The sequence below is a fragment of the Centruroides sculpturatus genome, unplaced genomic scaffold, assembly GCF_000671375.1.
Source record: "Centruroides sculpturatus isolate CEXI.00-Female unplaced genomic scaffold, Cexi_2.0 scaffold189, whole genome shotgun sequence".
Taxonomy (NCBI): domain Eukaryota; kingdom Metazoa; phylum Arthropoda; class Arachnida; order Scorpiones; family Buthidae; genus Centruroides; species Centruroides sculpturatus.
In genome coordinates, this window is record NW_019384395.1 from 106,269 (window position 1) to 124,218 (window position 17,950).

At 30.3% G+C, this 17,950-nt stretch overlaps 1 protein-coding gene across 9 annotated transcripts in view; it reads right to left on the reverse strand.

Annotated features, from left to right (window-relative positions):
• The window catches only part of LOC111618350 (protein hunchback-like), a 45,899-nt gene that overhangs the window by 16,912 nt on the left and 11,037 nt on the right, over positions 1 to 17,950 (reverse strand). The window contains exon 1 of one of the 9 annotated variants that reach the window (XM_023359851.1): positions 2,468 to 2,906. The exons of the other annotated variants lie outside the window; for them this stretch is intronic. The gene's annotated coding sequence lies outside the window, so the exon portion shown is untranslated. Of the gene's footprint in view, positions 1 to 2,467; positions 2,907 to 17,950 lie in introns of those variants that run through there. 9 annotated transcript variants of the gene reach the window in all.

Genomic DNA, 17,950 nt, shown 5'->3' on the forward strand with positions numbered 1-17,950 from the left:
ACTACAGCCTGTACCTACACTAATGATTTAACATAAAAGTATACAAAATAATTAAAAAAAAGTGTCCATAATTAACGATTTCATCTAATTTTAATACTAAATACAGCTAAAGCGGTCTAAAAGTCAGTTTACCCTTGTAATTAACTAACTAAATTAACTAAAACAAATCTAAATTTATTATTTTCGTCCAAACTAGACAATTATTCAATGATTTTCCAGTCAAATTATTCATTTTAATTCAATAAATTATCGATGAAATCAGGGCATAATTATTATTAAACTACCTTCCTGAATACAGTAAATATCAGACATATTAATTAGTTCTTTATTTAATTAAGTTTTGACCAAATTTAAACCTAAATTTTTATTTAAATTTTAAAATTCTAACTTAAAACCGTGCTTTGGGGCCCCCTCCTAGAAGTATTTATAATTATTATTAATTTATATGTTTTTTTTTTCCATTAAAACACCATATTTTAATACATACATTTCAAGGATGACAGACGTCCCACCCCTCAATTTATATTTATTCTAATGATTTTTAAATAAAGGGTAGACCGAAAGTTAATTAACCGTGTTGAATGATTCGAGTACAACTGTGTATACGAATGGAGAATTTGTAATGCATGTGTAACTTATTAAAGAATAAGTAATAAAGACAGCGTAATGGTTAACTGACTTTTGGTCCACCCTGTAGTTCGATGTGTTTTATTTTTTGAAAATTGACGAAATAAAACTGCTAAAGAGTATTCATAACACGTGTCCTAGCTTAAGAGTCTACAATTGTGTGGATATTTAGAGATCCACGTGGATCTAAATTAATTAATTAGAGTTTCTGGATAGAAAACTGTGTAGACGAAATATCTATCGTACAGATTTTGTGTTTTTTTTTAACTGCATTTTCTAAATAATAAGAGTAAAGATGGGTCTAATTTATGAAAATTGCTGATTTCCGGTAGGGTGATCCCTTAATGGTTGGAGGAGAAATGATCTTAGGGAGGATGCTCGCCTCTCTCTCACTATACAATAAATTTTCCGAGCAGGTGGAAATCGTTCGAGCAATATTGGGGAAAGGAATTTTTTTTTGAAAAATTGAATGCGTGTACTTGTAATTCTAAGTAATTGAATTACAAGTACACAAAGATAGCGAATTACTTTGTCTCTCCTCCATTAAACATTTAAATGATTTCTACCTTCTATTACGGGTAAAAAAGAGCATAATTAAACGGAAAAAAATTGGTAAAAATGTTAATTTAAAAGGTAATTATTAAATTTTAAAACTAATTAATAATAAATAACTACGAACCTCGTTGGCCTTATTGTTATAAGTACCGGTACATGTAAAGTTTGTGATGAATCTGTATTTAATTAATTTAAAAGCATTCTTGAAACGAATTTTTTTCAATAAAGAAGTATGTTACACCTTCTTTAAATGCAACGTATAATAGTTATTAGAAAATCAGTGACAATCCCTTATTTTAAGGTTTCTTAGAGTTATTTTCCTTACCATAAACGACTCCCCTAAAGGACATATCCCGAAGAAGCCCCATCTCGTCAAAAGGGAAAGTAACATATGGTCATCCTCCTGTAAATCAGGTACAGTATTTTTTATGAGACGTGTCAATTCTTTGTATCAATGCATTAACAACCAAGTTCATCCTCTACGTTTTTTTTTATCTACTGACCAAGAATTCTGTTACGTTATGAGCTCATAGGAACAGAGTTTTGATTAGATCTAAGGGTTGGGATTATACGAGAATCTGTTCGATGAAGCAGCATCCCACTGTATGCTGAGTGTAGTTGATAAGTAGAAGGATACCACTAATAGTTATTGATTTTGGTCTCTATTCTATTCTTGTAAATTACCGCAAGTGTTTTAAGTGAACGATTTTTTTAAGTGTTGTCCCAATTTCAGAAGAGAAAATATTAATTTTATGAAATAAATTGAGTGTATAATCTTATATTTTTTAAGATAAAATTTAAAAAAAAAATAAATTATTTAATTAATTTTATAAGTAAAAAACCTCCTTGATAGAGCGAGAGATAAATATTTTCTTTTATTAGAGAACGTTTATTCTGTCTATCGAACTTTATAAACAAGAGTTTTTCTATTCCGTTATATCTCTGATTATTTTCTGATTCAGAGTTACTTTTATATATATTTACAGTCTAGTCTACCAAAACGTCCCGTTAAAAACTACAGGAAACATCAGGAAATTATATATTTTATCCATTCATTCTTCGAAAGTATCATCATAAATGGTTCAAATTAATGTTTTAATATAAATTATATAAATAAAACTCACACACTGATCGAAAAAATACACATTTTTCGAGACGTAATTATATTTCTTCGTTATAAATAAAAAAAGGATTTTCAAGTGAAAGGAGAAAATTGGGTTGCAAAAACTAATTTCATAAATGAATACTTTAAAAGATAAACATGCGATGAAAGCACAAAACTTACATTTAACTGCAGAAGTAAAAACGCCCTTATTCACCCGACTTGTCGACTTCTCTACTTGGACTTTGAGAAACAGTAAAGTCTCTCGGTATAGATAAACCACTCAAAACAAATAACGTCCTTAGACCCTAAGATAAAAATAGAAAATTTTGTGTTTTCCGCACTTTTTCGCGTTTTCCCCAACTCCAAATGACGTCAGGTTGAGGAACGTTGCAGCTTCTGCCGCTCCGGGAAAACGTAATCGCCCATCGCGCCCAGAAATGGGGGAGGGGTCACCGAAATAGCTTGGTCAAAGGTCCTCCACGATCAGAACTCTGTAATACGATACGGGATGCTAAATGAAGGCTGCTTCGCAGAAATTAGTGTTTGGGGAAACCAAAATTGTAAAAAAAAAGATGGAAAAACTGCTTTGCTGAAGCTGAAATTCATTCGAATCCCTCCAACTTTAACTGTGAACCTCTGTTTTAACTTGATCTATTTTGAAAAGTATGCTCTCGATCCAATTTTGCATCGCTCCAAGCTATTATAACAAGTGAATTTCGGCAGAAACGCGATAAATCCTATGGATAAAATGGGCAATTGCTTAGGCCTCCTTCAACGGGTGTCTCCAAATCAATCATTTATAAACTCATTACTGTAGTAAGAATTTAAATTTGGAGCATACAGAGAGACTCTTAGATTGCCGATTTAGTGCAGAACTTAAAATCTTCAGAGATTCGCGTTAAAAAAAACCGAACGAGGATACCAACGGGAGATTTCTTCCCCCAAAAAAATCTCCCCGAGGAAAAATGCCTGAAGTCAATGCTGTACACGGTGTCCCGCAATTCAAATTTGCCTGGTTACCACGCGCCACTGAATTTCAGCAAAAAAAAAAGAAAAAATATATATATCATTTTTGATATGCTCAATTTCCCATCTTTTTCACTGAAAATAAAGGAAGCAGATTTATTTACTAGTTTATTTACTGAATACACGTGTATTAGCAAACCATAGTGTCCTACTCCCTTACTGAATGATATCTGTTCACCCTTTTTGTGTGTGTGTCATCCCTCGTCGGCCGCAAACCCCCCGCCACCATTGTCAGATATTAGGTCAACAGGGTGAATTATTAGAGTCACCCGTCCGCAACTTAAAAAACCCTCTTATTTGTGCAACCGCACATCTCAAAGTTTGGTTGTAAACACTACCAGATGGTTCAGCTACCTGGCGACAAGATTTATTGGGTAATAAACCTATCAGTTGGAAGCAGGGCGGACTGGCAGCTGCCAGGACAGGTTAGCCGTTATGCCCTGAAGGGCGGACAGCTGAACGGAACCGATGAGCCCTTTGACGCCGTGGCTCGTGTTACAGGGCTCAAGCCACGTGGCATAGGATCACAAGCCGTGGTTCCGGATTTGTGACGCTTTGCTGATCTTTTTCTCGAAAGAATACAGTTGGATTACCACCAAGATTATAAGGTTATGTTTTTAATATGGCGGAATAATCTAAATGGAGAATCTATGAGGCATGTCAATCATTTGTAGTTTTAAAAAATGCATAACGGGCCGACGTTACAATTATTCTACAAATTACCGATTTTCGCCAATAGATGGCGCTATTTTTATAGCCCATAATTAAAGATCATCACCCAAAAATCTTTGAGAAATGAGTTTTTAATGAATAAAGTCCCTTTTATTTAATTCAATGTTCATTGTTCGTATTATCTTTTACAATGCTTAATATAACTCAATTTAATGAATATTTTCGTGAAAAAATTAATAAATTTTAAATTACATTCATATTAAATACTTAATCTTTCATTCTTTCCTTATATTTATGTTTTAAATATTAACAATATCTAAGAATTATAAACTTATTTAGAGCCTGAGAGAAATGGGATAAGGCCTGAGCTAGTCACTAATGGGGATCTCAGCTCCTCCAAAAACATAATAATATATAAACAAAATCAATAAAACACCGTCATTTATGTCAAAAGAAACTTTAACTCGCATCATTTCATATCATTTTATAATGTAAAAAACTAAATTTCTGAAGCCCTAGCCTGAGAGGCTCACGTCAGTATGTTCGAACATCGTATGTAAGCATATAAAGCAATACAAAGTGCCTACGTATGGTATAAGTATTAACATAAATAGAACTAAATTGTAAAATCTAAGGCCTCTCGGGCCCTCAGAGGCCTGAGAGGCCTTAGATTTTACAATTTAGGGGCTCTAACCCAAATGATCTTATAAAACTTCTATGGTGCCTGGTATTATAANGCTCTACAGAAATAAATACTCATAATTTTTATATAAATATTTATAAATTAATGATAATTTAAAGTGTAGGTTAGCTAGTGATAAAACGATTAGATCTTTATAGAAAGTTATGAGTGAATAAATCCAAGAGGAAGAGGAAGATCAATGGCAAGAATGGATTTTACTTAAACTTCTGAAAAAAGAAGGTAAAAGATATAAATTACGAAAATATAGAATGATGCTATAGGCCTATAAATAAACAGTTAACAGTGAGAATTAAAGTAAATTAACAAAACTGAGTGAGAATGAACATGATTTATGAACGAAAATAAACATAAAAGTAATTTATGCAAATTAAAAAATGTAGAAAAGAACGATTAAAACATAAAAATAATTGAAAATTTTCGTTTCTAAAATTTTAAAACACAAAATGCCAGTCGATAATTTTAATATCACACAAAACCCTCGTGTAATTCGTTACGTGTAGCAAGATTTTAATATACAGTATTATAAAACATTTAATTGAAAATATGCTGTAAATTATCGATTTAAATTAAGTTTTTAATTATGTTTTCTTAATTATACTACTACATTATAATTATATATTATTAAGTAATCGCTTAATTCGGATCACTTCTCTGGTTCCACTGCATAAACAATAATGAATTACGGAAGCCAAAAGCAATTGAAATGGCATCAAACAGCGAATTAATGATAGTGAACTAAAGATGACAGTGAACTAATAAATTACCAACATATAGGTTATTAGTTCTGCATATCGTTCTTTCAGCTCGCCAATGTCTTTCTTTTTAATTTAATTTCCTGTAACGTGTTCATTGGTGCATAAAACATTAAGACATTTTTAGTAATTCAAAACAACCAGACAGTGTTTTGAATTACTAAACTATAAATATACAAAAGAATATTTAATTATTGCTTTTGATGAAGTAAATACTTTCCATCAAAACTTAATTGTAACTAAATTCGCTTACGATGAATTGAATGAGATTTATATTAAAGCATTAATGTCCAGAGAAGTAGTTTTTATTGTTTGCTTTGGTTGGTAGTCTTCTTTTAAATTGAGCAATAAATTGTGTCTTGGTTCTTTAGTGGTATATTCATCAAGAGTAGACCATAGTCATGGTGATGCGTCAACCAAAGAGGTAGAGGAATAAAAATCGTCGAGAATCGATTCCGTTTGGGTTCATCTATTCTTTCATCTCACCGGGAGAACAGAGAATCAATCCCTGTTCATCCCACTTATTCTCGCTTGAATGATGCTATTGTGTCTTCTGTCAACTAAATTTAGAATTTACAAATGAAATATTTCCATGTCGATATTTAATACAAAAATAATTACAGTTTAATCTTATTTTTCGTCATCAATCTACATGACTTTTATCCATCTCTTTATCGAAGTATGATCTATTTCCTTTAAACTCTTAAGATGTATATGTTCTGATACTTTACATTGTCTTATTTTCATGATACAGTACTAATAATATTTATATTATATTAGCAAAATATAAGTTTATTTGAAATGTACAACAGTAAACTTACTAATTAAGAATGATGTCATCAATTAGAAAATCCCAAACTTATAAACGTCGTTATCTTTGAGTAAATAGATATTTTTAAGCTCTCTTTTTCAGGTTACCAGCCAAAATTCTGGCTGTTATCACTTAATCGTTATCAGTCTTTCAGCATTTTAAACGTTATTTTCTCACAATTTAATAGTTTAAATTGCTTGATTTCTTCAATTATACCCTCGCTATTATTGAAGGCATTAACAAACAATACTAGATGAATGACATATTAATTAATAAATCTTTACGTCATATATTTTTGAACCGTTTTAATATGTTCTTTTAAATAAAAAACTAGAATTTCACTAATTTAGTCTTATTCATAGTATAGGCCAAAGTGATTACATTAAGCGGATTCTAAACTGAAATATCTACATTTATTGTTGTCTGTGTTGTTTAGCTATTTAATAATAGATAAACAACACAAATGGAAATTCTTGCAATTTCTATATTGAATAATTTAATTTAATTTGTATATTAATAAGCAAAAATAAATAATTGTTTATATGACTATGAAGACATATGCTTTAATTATTCACTACAGTAATACTGTTAAATTCTATTAACATAAATTATATATTCTATGTTCCAAAAAAGGAATAAATAGGCCTTTTATTTGCTATCAAATATGTAGAAAGAAACATTCTGATAGTAAACGAATTAATTTGTTTCTTTAAAATGAACTGCATTTAAAATGGTAGTGACAACTTTGATATAAAAAAAAAATATATTTATTATCATTTCTATTTAATTCTTTTCAAATTATTATTGATGAAATCTCCGCTATTTCTTTCGTAAGTAAAAAGCACAAGTGTATATAATTTATCGGTACAGTTTTATCAATAAATTTTGTAAGCAAAAACACAGAACAGTTGAATTCTTAATAAATGAGAAAGCTCTTTAGAAGATGAGAAACTGTAGCAATGTTAAATAATTTATATATTTTTTGTAAGTTTTCTGTACAATAAAGTGTTAAATTTGCTATTCTTAGACACTTCCATCAGTTACTTTAGTTCTGTACATGTTCAAATCAATTTACAAATATGAAATTTCATACTTTATTTAAGTGAAATGTCAAATAAATCAACAATCTAATTACAAAGTTAATAATTTACAACGACATTATCAAATACAGTCAAACCTCTGAACAAACGCCATCGACGAGAACGTAAAGCTGTCCGTTGTTCGGAGGTTATTTTGTATGCATTTTTGTTGAAAATAAAATAAATTTCTAAAAAGAAAAATAGCCGCTGTTTAGAGGTTCGACTGTAGTTTATTAAAGTTTTTTTTTTTTTTTTAATAAAGGTCATTCCTATTTTACTGCTATATATAAAAATTATAAAACAAATCTGTTCAACCTTCGAAAAACAAAAATAAAGAACAATTTTTCCTGCTTTCAAGTGACAGATCTTCGATAAAATTATAAATAACTGGTTTTTAACTTTAATCAGCTATAAATGGTATATCCGTCCGTTATTTTCAAGTAAACTGCTCTCATATAAAAACACTTCAATATATCACTTAACTTATAAGATTAATTATTGTAAAATTTATACGAATTATCACAAAAAAAAATTAAATATTTCCATAGTTTTGAAATATCTTGTAATGTATTGAATATATATATTTCCTTCACTCTTCAGCATTATAGAAGCGCCCAAAATTCAGTTAACCGTATTCGAATATCTTGGTAGTCTTATTAATACTGGCATATCTTGTAATACAGAATGGTAAAATACGAAATGTAAATCAAAACACGTAGCAATGCGTTAGAATGCTGTAAATTATTCACTAAACTTGAAGCATCTCTAATAGAAACTGCCACAAAAACTCTTTATTCCAATACGGTTAACTGAATTTTGGAAAGCTTCTATAACGCTGAAGAATGAAGAAAATATATATTCAATATATTACAAGATGTAAATATTTCACGTTTCATACTATTGGAGTTAAGACAAGTAATTAAAGACAACAATTTCACCAAACTTCTTGGTCATATCATTTATTCAATGATGTCAACAATTCATGGGCATCAATGAATAATTTATCAACTCGAAATGATGTCATAGATTCCAAGATTTATTGCATGTATCTAAATTATGATATATTATACCAAAACGTGCGACAACTTTTTCATTTGGATTTCATGAGAAAATATTATACTAAAAGTACAGTACTCGTTTCACTGTTTATAACAGAGGGAAAGTATGGCTCTCGGTCAAAGGCTGACCCTCAAGATTTTAACATTTTTGGACTCGGGGAGCTTGAAACATCGAGAAATTTTTAAAAAATTGGAGGTTTTTTTTGTATGTATAGATAGTGTGAGGTACGATTTTTTCACCCACTTTAAAGCTTAATAATTCTTGTATCTTTTGTCGAAAATTTCTGAAATTTTTCAGGGAGGTTTGTGTATTAGGAAGAAATATTTCTAGAAATTTTCAGGAAAATTCGATCATTGGTTCGGGAGATATTGCCCCATCCCATTAATATCTTCGGAACCAATCTGTAGATTTAAAAGTAATGGTGGAAGTTATCAGGAATAAAAACAAGTAAAGAATGTTGGAAAAGTCAAGCAACAATGCTACTTTTTTCATATTTAATATCACAGAATTTATTAAAATCAATTTAAAAGTTAAATTCTCATTCAGTATATATATAAAATTTCCTTTTAATAGTGCAATCATTGAGTGAGTGAGTAATTTTTTGCAATACATGCTTCAAATATTTAATAGAATAAAATATAAGTATTTAATTTTAAAATTTAAATATATATATATATACACGTGTTTCAGATTATTATCAGAAAATTAAAAATAATATAAAAATCTATTCACAGAATAATAAATTCTCCGTAAAAACATCAAGGAAATACTCCTGTCGCCATCTGTTGGATAATTAACAGACTAATTTACAGGTAAGACACTATGGTTGGATGGTATCGCATTTGTTAAATTTTCGACATTTTTTTTTAATTAATTGAAGCTTTGATTTTTGAAAGCTATTCTTTAAATTAATTTCCTGCTTTTTTTAATTATTTATTTTCTACTATATAAACAGAATTTAATGATTATAAATCAGTATAGTTAATTACATATGTTGATAACAGATGGCATTAGCTACCAAGTAACTTTCATTTTACATAAAATATGAATTAATTAATTTAAGCTTATTTTTAAACAGAAAATAAACCATATAAATTCAATTTCGTTTATAAAATAATTGAAAGCTGTTAAAGAAATTAAAATTAGAATATTAAATAATAATAATAATAATAATAACCTTTGTTTTATAATTATTCGAAGAACGACTACAAAATAAGCAGAAAAATCATTATTATAATTGGAACAATGCACGGAAAATCGAATTCGATGAATTTTATATTCGAAACAATTGCTATTACCAGAATTCATTGTGTAAATTGTCTTTTCCTAGCATCTAAAACATTGCTCTTAGATCTGCAGGGCATAGATACCGGGCCCAAGACACGGGAGGGCCCCAAAATTATTAACTTTTCTGTTAAGTCACACATGTTTATGGTTTTCATGACGAGTGAGGACCCACATTTACACATTTCTTACCTTTCTGAGGCCCCTCTTGAGCTATTGTAGTGTTTGTATATGTTCATAATCATTATCTTTTACAATTATTATAACAAAATAATAATTTTATACGCCGTATGAAGTTCTATTATTATAAATAATTAAAAATTCTGACATAAAAATGCATATTATATGACTGTGGCAACAAAAATATATTGTAAAAAATTAATTTTGTATGTATGTGCCGGATTAGCTAATAGGCGAAGAAAAGACCGTGCCAAGGGCCTCTTCGGAAAGAGAGGCCTTAAAAATTATACAGCGAAAAGATAATAAGCCTTTAAAAAAGATGTTATTGTATTTTTAATATAAAAAAAAACACTTTACATAAAGGGCATCATAACAAAATTGCTCATAGGGTCTCAAAGGAACATTATGAGCTGATTGATGTATTATACTGTACAGGACTTGTACTATACAAAATATTAATAAATATAATTTAAAAAAGTATACATTTACAGTAAAACCTGTCCAAAACGGAATCCGAATAAAACAAAAACTTGCCTAATCGAAAAATTCTTCGAAACGGAGCGATTTTCTATGTTAAAAAGTAACCTGTTTAAACCGGAAAAAAGTATTGAACGCCGTGCATTTCCGGCTTACACAGGTTTTACTGTATTCATTTAAGTTTGTTCAGTTTAAGAAGTGATTTTGTATTGCGTAAACTATGGGGAGAGCCCTAAAAGATAGGCCGCAAAAATGCACGTGAGGGTGTGCGTGCAAATATATTTAAAATAATAAATGTGTATATCTATTTTCGTAAGTTTATGTACAGTATTATTTTCAGATTTTAATGTTTATATGTAGAAAAGTTTATTCTTTCCTGTTACACTTCTACTAGCATTTTTGTCTTCACCAGAGGGAAGAGGGATGCGAATGTTGAAGCAATTTTTAAAAGGATGCTTACACAATATATTTTGCCTTAATAATTGCTTAAAATGAACTTAAATCGGTATTAAAAAGTAGCCTAATTATAAAAATATAACGAAGCTTCCCTTGGCGATAAATAGAATTTTGCGGGATGCGATCGTTCCCCTGTAAATTCACTCCGAATCTCCCTACACGAAAACATTCTTTTCCAATGTCTTTATAGAAATATAGAGTGGTCTAAAAGTCAGTTTACCCTTGTAATTAACTAAAACAAATCTAAATTTATTATTTTCGTCCAAACTAGACAATTATTCAATGATTTTCCAGTCAAATTATTCATTTTCATTCAATAAATTATCGATGAAATCAGAGCATAATTATCATTAAACTACCTTCCTGAATACAGTAAATATCAGACATATTAATTAGTTCTTTATTTAATTAAGTTTTTACCAAATTTAAACCAAAATTTTTATTTACTTTTTAAAATTCTAACTTAAAACCGTGCTTTGGGGCCCCCTCCTAGAAGTATTTATAATTATTATTAATTTATATGTTTTTTTTTTCCATTAAAACACCATATTTTAATACATACATTTCAAGGATGACAGACGTCCCACCCCTCAATTTATATTTATTCTAATGATTTTTAAATAAAGGGTAGACCGAAAGTTAATTAACCGTGTTGAATGATTCGAGTACAACTGTGTATACGAATGGAGAATTTGTAATGCATGTGTAACTTATTAAAGAATAAGTAATAAAGACAGCGTAATGGTTAACTGACTTTTGGTCCACCCTGTAGTTCGATGTGTTTTATTTTTTGAAAATTGACGAAATAAAACTGCTAAAGAGTATTCATAACACGTGTCCTAGCTTAAGAGTCTACAATTGTGTGGATATTTAGAGATCCACGTGGATCTAAATTAATTAATTAGAGTTTCTGGATAGAAAACTGTGTAGACGAAATATCTATCGTACAGATTTTGTGGTTTTTTTTAACTGCATTTTCTAAATAATAAGAGTAAAGATGGGTCTAATTTATGAAAATTGCTGATTTCCGGTAGGGTGATCCCTTAATGGTTGGAGGAGAAATGATCTTAGGGAGGATGCTCGCCTCTCTCTCACTATACAATAAATTTTCCGAGCAGGTGGAAATCGTTCGAGCAATATTGGGGAAAGGAATTTTTTTTTTGAAAAATTGAATGCGTGTACTTGTAATTCTAAGTAATTGAATTACAAGTACACAAAGATAGCGAATTACTTTGTCTCTCCTCCATTAAACATTTAAATGATTTCTACCTTCTATTACGGGTAAAAAAGAGCATAATTAAACGGAAAAAAATTGGTAAAAATGTTAATTTAAAAGGTAATTATTAAATTTTAAAACTAATTAATAATAAATAACTACGAACCTCGTTGGCCTTATTGTTATAAGTACCGGTACATGTAAAGTTTGTGATGAATCTGTATTTAATTAATTTAAAAGCATTCTTGAAACGAATTTTTTTCAATAAAGAAGTATGTTACACCTTCTTTAAATGCAACGTATAATAGTTATTAGAAAATCAGTGACAATCCCTTATTTTAAGGTTTCTTAGAGTTATTTTCCTTACCATAAACGACTCCCCTAAAGGACATATCCCGAAGAAGCCCCATCTCGTCAAAAGGGAAAGTAACATATGGTCATCCTCCTGTAAATCAGGTACAGTATTTTTTATGAGACGTGTCAATTCTTTGTATCAATGCATTAACAACCAAGTTCATCCTCTACGTTTTTTTTTATCTACTGACCAAGAATTCTGTTACGTTATGAGCTCATAGGAACAGAGTTTTGATTAGATCTAAGGGTTGGGATTATACGAGAATCTGTTCGATGAAGCAGCATCCCACTGTATGCTGAGTGTAGTTGATAAGTAGAAGGATACCACTAATAGTTATTGATTTTGGTCTCTATTCTATTCTTGTAAATTACCGCAAGTGTTTTAAGTGAACGATTTTTTTAAGTGTTGTCCCAATTTCAGAAGAGAAAATATTAATTTTATGAAATAAATTGAGTGTATAATCTTATATTTTTTAAGATAAAATTTAAAAAAAAAATAAATTATTTAATTAATTTTATAAGTAAAAAACCTCCTTGATAGAGCGAGAGATAAATATTTTCTTTTATTAGAGAACGTTTATTCTGTCTATCGAACTTTATAAACAAGAGTTTTTCTATTCCGTTATATCTCTGATTATTTTCTGATTCAGAGTTACTTTTATATATATTTACAGTCTAGTCTACCAAAACGTCCCGTTAAAAACTACAGGAAACATCAGGAAATTATATATTTTATCCATTCATTCTTCGAAAGTATCATCATAAATGGTTCAAATTAATGTTTTAATATAAATTATATAAATAAAACTCACACACTGATCGAAAAAATACACATTTTTCGAGACGTAATTATATTTCTTCGTTATAAATAAAAAAAGGATTTTCAAGTGAAAGGAGAAAATTGGGTTGCAAAAACTAATTTCATAAATGAATACTTTAAAAGATAAACATGCGATGAAAGCACAAAACTTACATTTAACTGCAGAAGTAAAAACGCCCTTATTCACCCGACTTGTCGACTTCTCTACTTGGACTTTGAGAAACAGTAAAGTCTCTCGGTATAGATAAACCACTCAAAACAAATAACGTCCTTAGACCCTAAGATAAAAATAGAAAATTTTGTGTTTTCCGCACTTTTTCGCGTTTTCCCCAACTCCAAATGACGTCAGGTTGAGGAACGTTGCAGCTTCTGCCGCTCCGGGAAAACGTAATCGCCCATCGCGCCCAGAAATGGGGGAGGGGTCACCGAAATAGCTTGGTCAAAGGTCCTCCACGATCAGAACTCTGTAATACGATACGGGATGCTAAATGAAGGCTGCTTCGCAGAAATTAGTGTTTGGGGAAACCAAAATTGTAAAAAAAAAGATGGAAAAACTGCTTTGCTGAAGCTGAAATTCATTCGAATCCCTCCAACTTTAACTGTGAACCTCTGTTTTAACTTGATCTATTTTGAAAAGTATGCTCTCGATCCAATTTTGCATCGCTCCAAGCTATTATAACAAGTGAATTTCGGCAGAAACGCGATAAATCCTATGGATAAAATGGGCAATTGCTTAGGCCTCCTTCAACGGGTGTCTCCAAATCAATCATTTATAAACTCATTACTGTAGTAAGAATTTAAATTTGGAGCATACAGAGAGACTCTTAGATTGCCGATTTAGTGCAGAACTTAAAATCTTCAGAGATTCGCGTTAAAAAAAACCGAACGAGGATACCAACGGGAGATTTCTTCCCCCAAAAAAATCTCCCCGAGGAAAAATGCCTGAAGTCAATGCTGTACACGGTGTCCCGCAATTCAAATTTGCCTGGTTACCACGCGCCACTGAATTTCAGCAAAAAAAAAAGAAAAAATATATATATCATTTTTGATATGCTCAATTTCCCATCTTTTTCACTGAAAATAAAGGAAGCAGATTTATTTACTAGTTTATTTACTGAATACACGTGTATTAGCAAACCATAGTGTCCTACTCCCTTACTGAATGATATCTGTTCACCCTTTTTGTGTGTGTGTCATCCCTCGTCGGCCGCAAACCCCCCGCCACCATTGTCAGATATTAGGTCAACAGGGTGAATTATTAGAGTCACCCGTCCGCAACTTAAAAAACCCTCTTATTTGTGCAACCGCACATCTCAAAGTTTGGTTGTAAACACTACCAGATGGTTCAGCTACCTGGCGACAAGATTTATTGGGTAATAAACCTATCAGTTGGAAGCAGGGCGGACTGGCAGCTGCCAGGACAGGTTAGCCGTTATGCCCTGAAGGGCGGACAGCTGAACGGAACCGATGAGCCCTTTGACGCCGTGGCTCGTGTTACAGGGCTCAAGCCACGTGGCATAGGATCACAAGCCGTGGTTCCGGATTTGTGACGCTTTGCTGATCTTTTTCTCGAAAGAATACAGTTGGATTACCACCAAGATTATAAGGTTATGTTTTTAATATGGCGGAATAATCTAAATGGAGAATCTATGAGGCATGTCAATCATTTGTAGTTTTAAAAAATGCATAACGGGCCGACGTTACAATTATTCTACAAATTACCGATTTTCGCCAATAGATGGCGCTATTTTTATAGCCCATAATTAAAGATCATCACCCAAAAATCTTTGAGAAATGAGTTTTTAATGAATAAAGTCCCTTTTATTTAATTCAATGTTCATTGTTCGTATTATCTTTTACAATGCTTAATATAACTCAATTTAATGAATATTTTCGTGAAAAAATTAATAAATTTTAAATTACATTCATATTAAATACTTAATCTTTCATTCTTTCCTTATATTTATGTTTTAAATATTAACAATATCTAAGAATTATAAACTTATTTAGAGCCTGAGAGAAATGGGATAAGGCCTGAGCTAGTCACTAATGGGGATCTCAGCTCCTCCAAAAACATAATAATATATAAACAAAATCAATAAAACACCGTCATTTATGTCAAAAGAAACTTTAACTCGCATCATTTCATATCATTTTATAATGTAAAAAACTAAATTTCTGAAGCCCTAGCCTGAGAGGCTCACGTCAGTATGTTCGAACATCGTATGTAAGCATATAAAGCAATACAAAGTGCCTACGTATGGTATAAGTATTAACATAAATAGAACTAAATTGTAAAATCTAAGGCCTCTCGGGCCCTCAGAGGCCTGAGAGGCCTTAGATTTTACAATTTAGGGGCTCTAACCCAAATGATCTTATAAAACTTCTATGGTGCCTGGTATTATAACAAACAGATTTTTATACCTTTGGATAAAATAAACCTTCCCAAAAGAACGTTTTTTTTTATTTAAATTATTAATTTAGATTTTATTAGAAGTTTGTTTATATTTCCATGCCTTATTTCTATTTAAATATTTCTTATAATTCCGACTCTTTAGCCGCGATAATCTTGATCTATTTGCAATATTTTAGTCCTTAATTTAATATTTTACATTATATTCTATTAATAAATGAAATTTTTATCATCTAAAAAAGTTAAAATTTATCATTTTTTAAGCTTTATTTTATAAAGTTTACAGTTTTAGAACACTGTAAAAAGCCTGTAAAACCTTATAAATAGTGCTTTAAATAAATTTTTATGCTAGAATATTTAATAAAATTCTTAAATTAGCTCTCAATCTTTTATTATTTTTTTAAATTAAACAGGCAGTTAAGGCTTAAAGGATAAAGATAAGAGCATGAATGCAGTTAAAACTACAGCCTTAATCAAGTAAAGTACGTTTAAAAATTAAACCTTATACAGTTTCAATAGTCTTATTTTTCATTCATTCTTATATAACTTTATTAATATTTTTTTTCAAAACAACTATTTTAAATCAAACATTTATAATATAAACATTATATAAAGAAGTTTATAGATAACCATATGTTTTACCACATTCATTATCACCGTTTTCTGTAACAATTAGCAAAGATAGCGGTATCCACACGCGTTTAACTTGACCTTAAAATATTAACAAGGAATTATTCACAAAAATAGATTATTTTTTTTATTTTTTGTCTCTTTAATCTACCCTTTAAACGACGAAACCCTTTAAAAAAAATGAAGAATTGGATTTTTTATATAGAAAAATGGAAAAATTAAGCTAGTTAATCTCATTTTATCAGCTGATATCAAACAAAATATTCCTCGAATTTGTATAGTCAGAAAAATAGATAAAAAGCGGCTATTTTCCCGATGTTTTTCTTTGTTCATTAAATGTTATCGTGGTAAGATCAAAGTGCAGAGTTCATAATTTTTATCTTATTTCTAAAATGATTTTATGACAATATTTCGTTAAGATAGACCCCCCCCAGAAAATTTTTAAAAATCTATTATTCTTATTCCATTTTGTTAAGAGTTAATAGCCTCATAAATATAAAAATGTCATGCGATAGATTTATTGTTGAGAAAATATAATAGTGGACAGTGGTCAGCTTCAATGTAAAGTATTTAGAATTGCTTGCAACCACCCCAGGGTAGAGAAAACTTAACTCTTTTAAACCGTGAACTGAAAATGAAAGTGTCCTTGAACGAATTCTTTTGTGTCGAAGTTTTTAAAGCTGTTAGAGAGAAAATTTAACCATTAACCCACGTTCTTCTAAATATAGAATCCTACCTTTCTTCACTTCGAACTACACTAAAAAATGTCGTATTTTATAAGGACAATTTCTGTGATAAAAACATCTTCCTTTCGTTAGAAATTTATTAAAACTATCAAATCATGTCACGAAAATATTCAAATTTCGAATTTAAAATCAGTTAAATTGTCAATATATATATAAATTCTTTGACAAAATACCGAAGTTACCCTAAATAAGTAAAGGAAGAACATTACACCTCGGTGGTCACGACAGGTGAACACTGGAACTTGAAGGGGGAATCGCAGGTGTACGGAAGTGCCACGACCCTTCTACTAAGTTTCCCTCGGGCATTGTTAAAGAAAGAAGGAGGACAAAAAAGGAAATACCAATGCAACATTTCCGCAGTATAACAGGGAAGAAAAAAGGGGTTCTGTAAAGAAAAGAGAACAATACAAAACCCGAAGACCCCTTCTGACACAGAAAAAATGGCTCCCTAGTACACAAACCTGAATAAACCATTTATACCAACCCCGATAATGGATACAGTGGGAATACTTTTTACAAGAACTAATTAAAACCAATTTAAATAATGTGTTTATAATGAACTGGAAACAATAATTTTACAGTAGCGCAAAATTAAATAGCTTTAAAAAAAAAGAAAAACATCTGCATCCCATTTACAAAATACCTTAAGAAATTTTTCTTTTATTTCTTAAAAACGAAAGAAAATTCTCAAAATTAAAAATGTTTTAACTGTTCTTTCCTACTGAGTGATAAAATAAAAACATTTTTCACGTCAAAACGAAGAGTTGAAAATTAACGTGTTTCGCGATAAGAATTTGCCTGTTCCATTTTAAACCTGATAAAAAAACACTAATATCTAATTACTTTGCCGATATAACTAATTAACATTAAATAAAATCTGTTACTTTCAATTAATTAGACTTTCAATTTATGTATTTTGTGTAATTTTCTTTTATTTTTACAACCGTAAGTTCTGCGACACTTGAGTATACTTACAGTTGCTTTC